This window comes from Piliocolobus tephrosceles, chromosome 15 (genome assembly GCF_002776525.5).
Source record: "Piliocolobus tephrosceles isolate RC106 chromosome 15, ASM277652v3, whole genome shotgun sequence".
In the NCBI taxonomy this organism is placed as follows: Eukaryota; Metazoa; Chordata; class Mammalia; order Primates; family Cercopithecidae; genus Piliocolobus; species Piliocolobus tephrosceles.
In genome coordinates, this window is record NC_045448.1 from 710,882 (window position 1) to 723,535 (window position 12,654).

The window sequence follows — 12,654 nt, forward strand, 5'->3', positions numbered from 1 at the left end:
GCACCACACCTTCTTATCCATTCACCTCCTGGTGGACACTCAGGTTGCTTCCAAACCTCAACTGTTGTGAACAGCAAACACGGGAGTGCAGGCATCTCTTCCAGACGCTGGTTTCCATTCTTTGGGGCATATACCCAGCAGTAGGTTTGCCAGATCATACAGTAACTCTATTTTTAGTTTTTTGAGGAACCTCCACACTGTTCTCCATAATGGTTGTACTAACTTACACTCCCACCAATAATACATAAGGGCTCCCTTTTCTCCACATCCTCACCAGCATTTGTTATTGCCTGACATTTGGATAAAAGCCATTTTCACTGGGATGAGATGATATCTTGTTGTGGTTTTGGTCTGCATTTCTCTGGTAATCAGTGATGCTGAGCACCTTTTGACATGTCTGTTGGCCATTTGCATGTCTGCTTTAGAGAAATGTCTATTCAGATCCTTTGTCCATTTTAATTGTATTTTTTAGATATTTTCCTTGTAGAGTTATTTGAGCTCTTTATATATTCTTGTGATTAATGCCTTGTCAGATGAGTAGTTCGCAAATGTTTTCTCCCATTCTGTGGTTGTCCTCTTCATATTGTTCTTTTCTTTGCTGTGCAGAAGCTTTGTCACTTGATGTGAGCTCATTTGTTCAAGTGTCAACCACAAGACCAGGTGAAAATAACTGAATCATGGGGGCCGTTTATCCCATGCTGTTCTCATGACAGTGAGTGAGTTTTCATGAGATCTGGTGGTTTTATAAGGTGCTTCACCCTTTGCTTGGTGCTCATTCTTCTCCTTCCTGCCACCATGTGAAGAAGGACATGTTTAGTTCCCCTTCCACCATGATTGTAAGTTTCTTGAGGCCTCTCCAGCCATGCTGAACTGTGGGTCAATTAAACCTCTTTCCTTTATAAATTACCCAGTCTTGGGTATTTCTTCATAGCAGCCTGAGAAAGGACAAATATACAGACTAATGTCCTAGTTCATAGTTTGAGGTCTTAGAAGCCTTTAATCAACCTTGATTTGATTTTTGCATATGGCAATAGATAGGGGCAGCTGACATCAGCTAGTAAAGATCAGAGTTGGGACTGAGGTGGTTTCAGAACTTTGGAAGAAAGATGTGTGTTATGGAAAGTAAGTTTTGCTTTTGTAATTACCAAATCTCAGTGGATTAAAACAATCAGAGCCTATTTCTTTTCCAAGCAAAGTCCAAAGAATCTGGTGAAGACTCTTTAGGGTGGGAGGGTCCTTCCATGCTATTATCCAAGGGCCCATCTGGGATCTGCCCCATCCTTGGACTTGGAAAGCCTCTGGTTAATCTTCTTCCCCAGGATAAGGGATGGGAAAATAGCCACGCCCGGAAGTGGGATGCAGCAACACTGTCTTCCTCCATAGCCAGAACCCAGTGATGTGGCCACATGTGCCTGTGAGGAAGGATGGGGGGTGCAGTGCGGTCCTACTGACATTCTGTGAGGGGTGGGCTGCAGTGAACACTTTGCAGACCCTTCCACAGTGAATAAATGTTACAGTCCAGGACATACTGCAATGAGCGAAGATGCACCTTTTCCTGATTGAGAAAAATCTCCTGATTTTCATATCAGAAGATTATAATACTAGCTAAAATTCACTAGGCATGACTCCCTGCCATGAGCCATCCAGTGCGATTTTCATACATTACTTCATTTCATCCGGACATAAATCCTGCAAGGTCAGGGATGCACTTTCGATATCCATACCTGTTGCCATTATCCTGAATACAAACACCAAGTTTCTGGAGGGGAGACCAGTTACAATCACTCACAACGATCTTCGTATCGCTCCCTCTGCCCCGATTCTTCTTTCTGGGATGACACAATGAGCATCTTGTGTGACTACACATACCAGCATCTGTATGTGGGAGAGGAACTCACAAAATATAAATCCAGGAGTTAATACACACACTGCCTCTTTCCCATTGAGAAAGAGAAAGCAAGTTCAACTTCCAAAAGTCAACAAATTCTCCCTAGGAAGAGAAGGTGAGGGTTCCTGAGTTCCTACTCTTTGGAATGTAAACAATTGTGTCCGGAGGGGGACAGAGGACAAGTATCTCCAAGTTCAGAACCTAGAACTGTGTCCTCCCTTGTAGCATGAACATATCTCCAGAAACTAAATCTCTCTTGGCAGATTCCTGGTATCTAATCACCTTCTAACTTACAAGGTTTGTCCTTCAACTCACGTTTCAATTTCTTTGCTCAGATGTCTTAAGCATGCTGTAACATAAAAATGTTATTTACAGCCCGAGAAAGTATTATTGCAGTTGAATAAATTGTGGGAAAAAAGGAGTCAATATCTTGCCCAAGATTTCACAGCTAAAGAGTAGCAAAATGAGAATTTAGGTCCCCTCAAAATGCCTACCAGAAGTTTGACCTTGTATCAACATTGAAGCATTGACAGAAAATCCAGTTTATTTGAAAATTACTTTTTTTGGTTCCTTACAAAATCTTAATAAAGGAAATATGTAAGAAAGCAAAGAGCATCAATTTCTATTGATCAAGTTACAAAAGAAAATGCATAAATCCTCTGATGTTCATGTCGTCTCTAGGTTGAATGATAGACCCACAGTGATGTAGGATAACTGGGTTGTAGGATGATAGACCCACAGTGAGTCGGGATAACTGGGACATAGGATGATAGACCCACAGTGATTTAGGATAACTGAGTTGTAGGATGATAGACCCACAGTTAGTTGGGACAACTGAGTCACAGGATGATAAGACCCACAGTTGGTCAGGATAACTGGGACATAGGATGATAGACCCACAGTGAGTCAGGATAACTGGGTCATAAGGATCATATCATGAAATGATTATTGTGGGAAATAGTACAGGGTGCTTTTCTGCCCCACTGCGTCTCTAAATGTGCTTCACTGCAGTGGTCACAGACTGCTTTTTCCTCGAGAGATGCTGTCTATGTCCCTTGCTCTTGAGCTCGGCCAGCTCCTGCGAAATTGTCACTGCTGAGTGTTGCAGTTATTGACTCAAGAACATGCCAGGCTTGAGTTTCCAGGCTCAGCTCCTAAGAGATCATAGCTTCCTCTCCCACTTCTTGGAGCACTTGCTTTTGGAAGCCACAAGAAGCCCCATGGAGAAGACTGGGCCCTTCAAGCTCAGCTGAGCTCCCAGGACGGCAGCCCAATCTGCATCTCCTGAGGGCCTCCATCCTGGCCCTGCACCCTCCAGCTCCAGTGACCAAGCCTGGCTTGCAATGAGCTGCCCTGGACAGAAGCTCCCTGGGTTTTAGATCTGCAGACAAAATAAATGACTGGACTTTTGTGAAACCACTAAGTTTTGGCTAAGATTTGTGATACGGCAGTGCATAGTTGGAACATTAAGTGTTGGATGTTTTACTAACAAAGGAATCATACCTACCAATATTTTATTTTACAGTAATAAAATTTAAGATGTCAAGCTAATAAAATTAAGCTCAAAAGAAATGTGATTACGAAGAGATTTCACTTACATGTGTAATATATACAATGTATACTCATGTGTGGATGCTTATGCGAATGTGTGTACATGTGCATTCAATACACATACATGGCTGTGCATGTGTGCCCATATGTGTGTGCAACATGTGCATGTATGTGTATCTGTACACGTGAATACTGTGCATGTGTATTTGTGTACACGTGAGTGTACGTGTGTGCATGTGTGTGTGCACATGTGAATGTGTGTGTGCATGTGGGTGCTGCATTAGTGTATTTGGAGCACGTGCTTGGTTTATGCTCGGTGTTCAATGAGGCCACCTCATCACCTTCTGTAGGGTTTCCTACCTGGTTGTCTCTCATTAAGACACTTACTCCTCTCCGCCCTCCACCTACCAAGGAGGCTGAGGCAGAGGAAGGCAGTGGGTGGCTCAGCAGCTGAGAGGAAAGCCTGGGAGGAGCCCTGGGCCTCTCTGTGTCTCTACGACGTGAGCTGCCGCAGCTGTTCCACTGCTCTGCACCCCGGTGCCCTCACCTACGCAACAGGATACCACAGTCACCCTCGGCCAGGCGCTGGGAGAGTCAGACCAGGTCAGAGGCCTGCAGCCCCCATGCACTCATCGCCAGTTCCCCAAGCTTCCAACACCAGAAATGCTGGTATCGGGCTCTAAAATCTCTCCACAGGCTAACAGTTGTGTTGATGAAGACAAGCTGTCACCTCTTCCAACAAGAGGGGAATGTCTGTTGAGTGGATGGAGTCCACCGCGAGCAGATCTGAAGCGGGAGGCGGCAGCGGGCGGCTGATTCTCACTGCTGCTCACTGGACTCAATCATCTGCTTTGGAATACAAATGATGTGCTTCCTACACAGAATGAAAACACTGCGTGTGATTTCATGACCTGAGATTAAACATCATGAAACCAGAGGGTGGAAATGAAAAATGCTCCAGGCTGAGGTGGGGCTGTCTGAGGTCTGGGTTCAGCTGCTTCCTCTCAAGAGGATGCGTCACCGTCTGTGTCCGTGGAGCAGGCCACGGAGGAGAGGTCAGCACAGGCCACAGGACTCCGGTGTAGGCCTCGGGGGAGGCGAGGAAGCTGGACTAAGCTCTCACCGGGGTTGGTCTGAGGCCCGGCACCTGTGGCTGGAGTGGGCCCCAGGGATGGCCAGTGAGTAGGTGGGTGACAATCAGACCTCACCAGGGGCAGGCTGACCGGGACTCAGTAGCACCAGGGCCACGCCAGCTGAGAGGGGCAGGAGAGGAAAACTGAAGTTCCTTACCAGGAACTGAAGGCCGAAGGTGAGCCAGCAGGAGAAGCCAAAAGTAAGGTACGTATTTCCTTAGCCAGGGTTTCAACCAGTTCAAGGGGAGAACGTGCCACCATTTATCAGAGAGATGTGTTATCTGTAAAACGTACCACCAAAGATACAAGCAAGACGGGAACGTGGGTGGTCGCTGTGGGCAGGGTCTTTGCAGAGCAGGGCACTGAGGCTCAGGAAGGTTCAGAACCTTCTGGGAACCAAGGATCCTCCTTGCCCACAAGGAACACCAAGTCCTGGGGTGTGGGACACCCACCCAGGGCCCACGAGAGCCCACCACGAGGACGCATAGCCTTGCCACAGCCACCGAGGATCCAGTGGGCAGGAGGCTGGGTGTGGGGTAGGAAAACCAAGCAAGGTCCGAGTTACAGAGAAAAGAGACAACAAAAAACAATGGCAAGGTCCCAGGATCTGCGAAGGAAGATACAGACCTAAGGCAGCAGGACAGAGGCAGGTCGGAGAGGCTTTTATTTTGTTTTGACCTGGAAAAAGATTGCCTTTGGTTTAAAAAGGCAAGTCAGATCCTAAAATAAGAATTAATGAGTCCTGGTCCTAGTAATGATGGTTAGAATAGCAAGGATGGGGAGTAAAGGAGATTTTTACAATCAAAAAGTTTTCTATTTCATGTACTTATTTTAAGGAGAGGAAATGAAAATACGAACAGTGAACCTATTCAGACATCCAGGGTTACAGAGCATTTTTATTATAGTTTCCTAAATATTTCTGGCACTGTTCCCGCAACATTAGCTCAGCATCTACTGAGAAATACAAGAACATCTGTGGTTTAACTAGAAGCAACTTCTAGTCTATTCAGAGCCTGAACCCCTGAGGCCTGCAGGTGCCCACGCCTGCACCACGTGACACCCACCTGCTGGCCCTGTGAGAACCACCACAGCAGGGCCTTCTGGTTGCCTCACCTCCCACCCCCGCAGTTTGCCTTTGCAGGTTTAATGGCTCTTCCAACCAAATCCTGTGGGTGACGCAAAGCGGCCCCAGCAGGCAATTCACAAATAATACACTGTAAATATTTAAATAATGAAATGCCAAAGCTACCTGATTCTCACAAAAAGATTTCCTTGATTTCTGCTGAATTCTTTGATCCACAGCCAACCTAGGGTTTAAATTTAATGATGATTTGATAAATGGAGTTGTATTCCAATCCATTACCACTTTTCCCAATAAATTAAACTTAAATTTGACATGTGACAGAATGATAAATGGTTTCCCAGCCTCATATAAATTATACTAATGACATCAAAGCCTCTTTTTACTTCAGAGTCACGTGTCCTGGAACTTTCTCGCTGGTTACCTTTGCTGAATTTGGAAAACAGATTTCAAATACTGAAAACATATTTTGTAGCTTAATAGCCAGAAACCACAGAGGCCCCCAAGGCTGATTCATACCTGGGACACTGTGCTGGCTTCCAGAGATCTGCCTTTTATGATGCACTTGGGGTAGCAGAGAAATTCATTATTTAGCTCTGTAAATCTTAGGCTTAAACACATTTTTTCTTCTTAATAGAGTCAAACATTAATGGATATTATTGAGTTATGAATCCATGGTGCAAATTTCATGTTATATTGTGATTGAATATTTAAGTTAAAATTGGGCATGAATTAACATTTACTCTTATAAGACCAAGTCCCCTAGATAATTAGGGCCAAGTGACCACACTGTGCTTCCTTTCATTTAAAAAAAAAAAATAGTACCTCAGGGTCTCATGGACAGTTAGTAAATTCAAAAATTTGCATTTCCACCAGGGATATTTGACATCATCTAACGCTACAAACCCTATTGGTCTCTTCATAATTGCTTTCTGATGACTGCAGTCCTGAGATAATGAGCCTGGTTATAATTTGCCACACAGCAGGGGTTTGTATTTAAATGAAATTGTGAATCCACACCCAAAGACTCTCAGATGCCATCCTGTTCAGACTCCCACAGAACCCGTCACATCCCCAACCCGTCAGGGGATGGGGAAGGGCAGAACGGGGTGGGAAGTACAGAAGTACAGGAGCCAGAACCATCGTGTGAAAGAAGGGGAAATCAAGAGGCCCCAAATGACCTTGCCACCGTCCCCTCCACACTCTGCTCCCTTGGGTGAGACCCCTTAGACAAACGCCCCCTCCTCCCAGGGACCAGGCACCAGCCCCTCCTGAGCAGGGAGCCTCACTCAGCTCCTGGCCGGCCGGCAAAAGTGTTCAAGTCAGTCAATTCCATCGTTCTTCAGAAGCCAGGCACCGCCTCCCCTCCCTCAGGAGCCTGCCTCCCGAGGTCCCGCTGCACACTCACACGGCCTGCAGTGTCCCCACTCAGGGCTGTGATTCATAACCTGCTGTCTGTCCATCTGCCCAGAGCCCAGGGTCCTGTGTTCTGCCCTTCCCAGGATCCCAGGACAGGACCTTTTCTCACTCATGGGAAAAAGAGGTGGGGATTAAATACTCTTTCCAAGAAAGGACTCCAAAGTCTATCTCGTGCATCTCCTGCTGTGCCTATCTATTCAGGGTAGTCTCTTGACAAATCCACACAGGGCAGCTTCTCCGTGTTGCTCTCTAACACACCGAGGACAGAGCCCAGCTCAGCACCTGAGGCGACACAGACCCTCCATCAACAGTGGACGGGAAAGTTGACGGATGACCTCCCGAGAAGTCAAAGCAGCCCTGCACAGGCTACCCTGAGCGTAACGCCCAGCCCAGCTCCATAGGTACCCGGGTTCCAGGGCAGACAGGGGACCTGCTGTGGGACTCACCAGCGAGGGTGAGGGCAGCCATGCAAGTGAGCCCACCAGAGCTGCTTCGCTTGGGGTAGGCTGGGGAGATCACCTCTGAGGCCGGAGGGTCAGGGTGGCTTTTCTGGCGACCCTGACCATGAGCCAGCTCAGAGAGGGGCCTGCTGCTCAGCAACTGCCAGGCCTTCAGCATTTAAGCATCTTCACAATATTGTCTTCCTTACGCACCTGGCATATTCCTAGTTACCCAATATTCATCTTTGAACTGAATTAATTTAACCATTTAATAGTCTCATAAGAAATTATCCATGAAAACTGCGGGTCTGCTATTTAAATACTTAATTTAATGGTAGGTCAACACTAACTTATGTTTCTGGGAGTCTGACTGAAAAACAAGATGAGGCATGAAAGTTAACGAGTGTCTGAGACGGAGGGTAAATTCTGGAATTTCACGTGTTAGGACGTATACACAGAATATATAGAGAAGGGCAGGGAAAGAATCATTTGAAGAGAAACCAGCCAGAAATAGCGCATGAATTCGAGGACTCTGCATTTTATCCAAGGCCCTGAGACACGGCCACCAACAACAGGTAAGAAGCAGTTCACGGACCCCTAGAGCATAAACCACTCCATTTCCCAAAGGACAGCCATGCCTGGACCAGGCACTGAACTAAGAAGCAAAGGAGGGAATAAAGGTGCAAATGGGACACAGCGAGGAAACTCAGAGCGGGGGCCCAGGAACTGGGTCTGGACAATGCAGAGTGACCGCCCAGAACACCAGCTGGGACTGTGGGACCTGGTGCTGCCCCAGGCTCCCCCGCGGTACGGGCCGGCCGAGGCTCCTGGCAGCTAATTTATGCCGTTTGACTTCATTAACTCGTGTGGCGCAAATACCTCTAGAAGCTGTAATAGATTGGGCACTTTAGGAGTGACATTCCTAAACCCCATGCTTTGTGTGTCACCGTCCTTAAGAGAAGAGGGGCTGATAGTGTGGGATCTGTGAGGCCGTGGTCAGTCCCTGCATTTCAGGCCCTACAACGCTGCTTACTTTGATCTGAAATATAACTGAAAGAACCACAGGTTTTTAATTCCAGAAGAGGTTAAATTCCTGTCTTTGTTATCACCATCTGTGATCCTGGGCAAAGTACGTCTTCTGTTTGAGTTTTACCAGCTCAGAAGGGCACCGCGTTACTTCAGAGATGGTGGCAAGAGCCCTAAATGAGCGAACGGTGTCCACATCCGAGAAGGACGTGGCCCGTCCCAGGTCAACCACGCATGGTGATTAGAACTGTGCTAACCAACAGCTCAGGCCCTGTGTGGAATTTCCTCCACTTATGAAAAAATGTAGAAAAAATCATTCTCTTAAACAGTGAATGCACCTGAGTACCTTGGAGGAAACTGCTGAGGGAGCATCCACGTGAAAATCCCCAGCTGCAGCACACACGTGTTCACACAGTCAGTGCAGCGAACAGGCAGCGTCCGAGCTCCCAAATCATTGGGTTAAACACAACAATGTCATCCTCTTAGTTAGACACGTGTGGCTTCCAAGGGCTTCAGTGCGAGGAGCCTGTGTGTAGCCTTGGATGCTCCTGCTGCCTGTGCTCTCTGTCACTCTGAGAGTTTCGTTGGGGTTTGTCCATACCACACTTGCATGGAAGGATGGGTCTCGGGGTGTCTGGCTCACCTCTTATCTCCAGCACTTCAGTTAATAATTGTCTTTCGAAGGAAGAAACACATGTGAAGAGGGCTGGTGGAGCGTGAGGCACGTACCTGGTGTGCACAGGGGCTCCCATGCCCGCCACCTGGTGCCAGTGCCCCCCCCAACAGGCACCCGGCCCCCCAGCCTGGCACCCCCATCTGGCGCCCCCACCTAGCAGGCACCCTGTCCCCCAGTCTGGTGCCCCCACCCAGCAGGCACCCTGTGACCCCCAGAATGGAACCCCGCCCAGCAGACACATTGTCCCCAGCCTGGCTCTCTCACCCAGCAGGCACTGTCCCCCAACCTGACCCCCCCCAGCAGGCACCCTGTCCCCCAGCCTGGAGCCCCACCCAGCAGGCACCCTGTGACCCTAAGCCTGGCACCTCCACCCAGCAGACACACTGTTCCCCAACCTGCTCCCCCAATAGGAACATTGTCCCCCAGCCTGGCTCTCCCACCCAGCAGGCACTGTCCCCCAACCTGACCCCCCCCAGCAGGCACCCTGTCCCCCAGCCTGGAGCCCCACCCAGCAGGCACCCTGTGACCCCCCCAGCCTGGTGCCCCCGAGAGGCAGGAGTGGGCTGCACGGGCGGGGTCTGAGGAGGGGAGGGGAGGTGAGGCTGTGCTCTAGAAAGCCAGTCATTGGCACTGTGGAAAGCACCGAGGGTGGGAAGCTTAGGTGGACCTGAAATAACTGAGGCAGCTTAAACAATGAAGAGGTTATTCGAGCCAAATTAGAGGGACGGCAGGAAACACTTTCAGGGTACCTTGGGAAATGTCCGGAGAACAAAAGAGAGATCTGAGCTTTTAAGGAAAAGGACAAAGGAGAGGGGGTATTCCAGAGGCTGTTTTTCAGGATTGCAGTCCCTGTGTGATGGTGTTAGAAGCGGTGTGGGGGCAGGGCCTGCCTGTGACCCTCCGAAGGGGCCCTTCTGGCTGCAGGTGTGTGGCTGGGCAGTGACAGCAGGAAGCGGTGACCCCTGGGGGGTCTGAAATTCTTCCTTTCAGGCCTGCCTGAGGCTCCAGCCGAAAAGCCCTCCTGGCTGCATCGGGAGACTTTAGAGCCATCACTGCCAGGGGGTTATTATTGGTCTGTTGGAACCTGTTGGAAGGGGTTGCTCTGCTGGCTGATGTATTTTTAAAAGTAGCCACACCTCGGAAATATTTAAGACTCTGCCCCCATGAACATCAATGAAGCCTGATAATCGATTACAGCTTCCAGCAGCCATAATCCCCTTATAGATCCATAATATGAAAATAAATTGCCTTACTGTTACATTACACTGAAAGAAACTTGAAACTGAATTTACAAAAATTTCCAGGGAGTGAATCAATGTTCCACAGCCAGTGCAAGGCATTTTCTTCCCACAAGAAGGCCCTTCACCCCAGTTAGATAATTAATAGTTAATCAGTTCCCAGCTGTGTGTCATCGTGCTTGGAAGAACCCAGTGCGTTTGGGAGTCAGGAGACTCTTCCCCTCACTTCTTTTGTTCCTAAAAATCATGACGGCAAGCGCAGCATCGAGGAACATGATGGATCTGAAATGAATCTGGTGTGAATCCAGCGCAGATGTTTTAATTTTGTGCTCACCTCTGATTCCACAGGGCCTGATTATTCACTAGTTTTAAAACCCCTTTCATTATCTAGAAATGACAGAGTGGATTAAAGAAAAAACTGTGAAAGGGACAATTATGGGAACAGCATGCGAGTTTTAACGAACAGTTTCCAAATCAGCACCTCACCTGTGATAAGGCGTTTTCTTCATCACTCACGGAAATACACAGCAGCATCATCGTCTTAATGAAAAGGCCAAAAACACATTTTAATTTCAGCCAACCTCACCTGCTTAATTATTAAATGTGGGGGTACTTGTAAAAGCACTTAAATTAAGTCATTATTCTGGATGAGAAATGTTCCTTATTTTTAGTTCTCAAAATGTGAAGGAACTAATCCTCATTCTCAAATAACTTACTGTGCCTGACACTGTGAATGAAGAAATGCACGAATTTACCTTATTCTATCTTTTACCATTCATGTTTCTTTCACTCTCAAATTTAGAATTGTAACCAGGTTGATAATTGCTTTATTATTTTTATTTTATACTTCTAAACTAAAATATTTACTCCTAAATACATACCAGATATATATCTAAACAATCATGTACTGGTATGTAGAAGTGTATAATAAATAACTACAAATAACAAGGTATTTGAGAAAAAATAAAATCTACAAAAAGTAGATATCCAAATGTGACTTAAAACTCATCACAGTTTTTTAAAAACCTCCAAAATCCCTCACAGTCGTTGTTCTCCTCGGTTTGCTGCTTTTAATTATGCAGAGGGTGGCGATTTGAACGGCCACCACATTTCAGTCCCAACACAGACAGCCACGGTTCACGGAGAGGTGTCTCAGTGATGATGTGAATTGAAAAAAGAAAAAAAAAATACCTAGTGGAAAGGAAGGCATCCGAGAAGTTGGCCGGTGCTTAGAGGTGGAAATGAGACATTGCTGATCGGCCCTCACACGGGCTTGGAGTTCAACTTTGCTTTGTGTAGAATGAGAGTCTCCAAGTTGATAAAATAACATCAAGTTATTCTCCGGCCAGTGGCAGCTGCGGGGGCTACCTGACAGAAATAAATGTAAAAATAACCCTAAATATCTCATATTTTGGGTGCTCTTATAAATGATATTTTTTTAAAAAATTTCAATTTCCAGTCACTTGTTGCTATTACATAGAAATTCAACTTATTTTTAGGTACTGGCTGCCTGTCCTGGAAACTTGCTAAACTGATATACTTATCTTAGTAGCTTTTCCATGCATTCCCTGTGATTCTCTGCATAGACAAGCATGTCTTCTGAATGGAGGCAGCTGTGGGTCTTTTTCTCCCGGCCTCACTGCTCCGCGCAGGACGTCTGGTGTGAGGCTCCCGGGAGGGAGACGGGCTGCAGGGAGCCCGTCCATCTCATGCAACGCAGGGCGCTGGCTCTGGGGTTTTCATCAGGCCCTGGAGGAGCTTGAGGAAGCTCCCTCGTTCTAGTACACGTTTGCTAGCGCTTGTTTGTTTTTTGAGTCAGTGTTTGATTTTGCCAGACGTGTTTTCTGCATGGACTGAGGTGGTCACGGGTTTCTCTTTCTACGCCTGTCAACAGGACAAATCCATCAATGACACCTGAACGTTAAACCAAGCGAGGAGCTTCTGTTCCCTGCTGGATGGAAACCGCATGGTTAGGAGCCCAGCATCTGTGTTCACGAAGGCTGCCGTGCGTCCACGAAGGCTGCCCTGTGTCCACGAAGGCTGCCGTGCGTCCACGAAGGCTGCCGTGCGTCCACGAAGGCTGCCGTGTGTCCACGAAGGCTGCCCTGTGTCCACGAAGGCTGCTGTGTGTCCACGAAGGCTGCCGTGTGTCCACGAAGGCTGCCCTGTGTCCACGAAGGCTGCCGTGCGTCCACGAAGGCT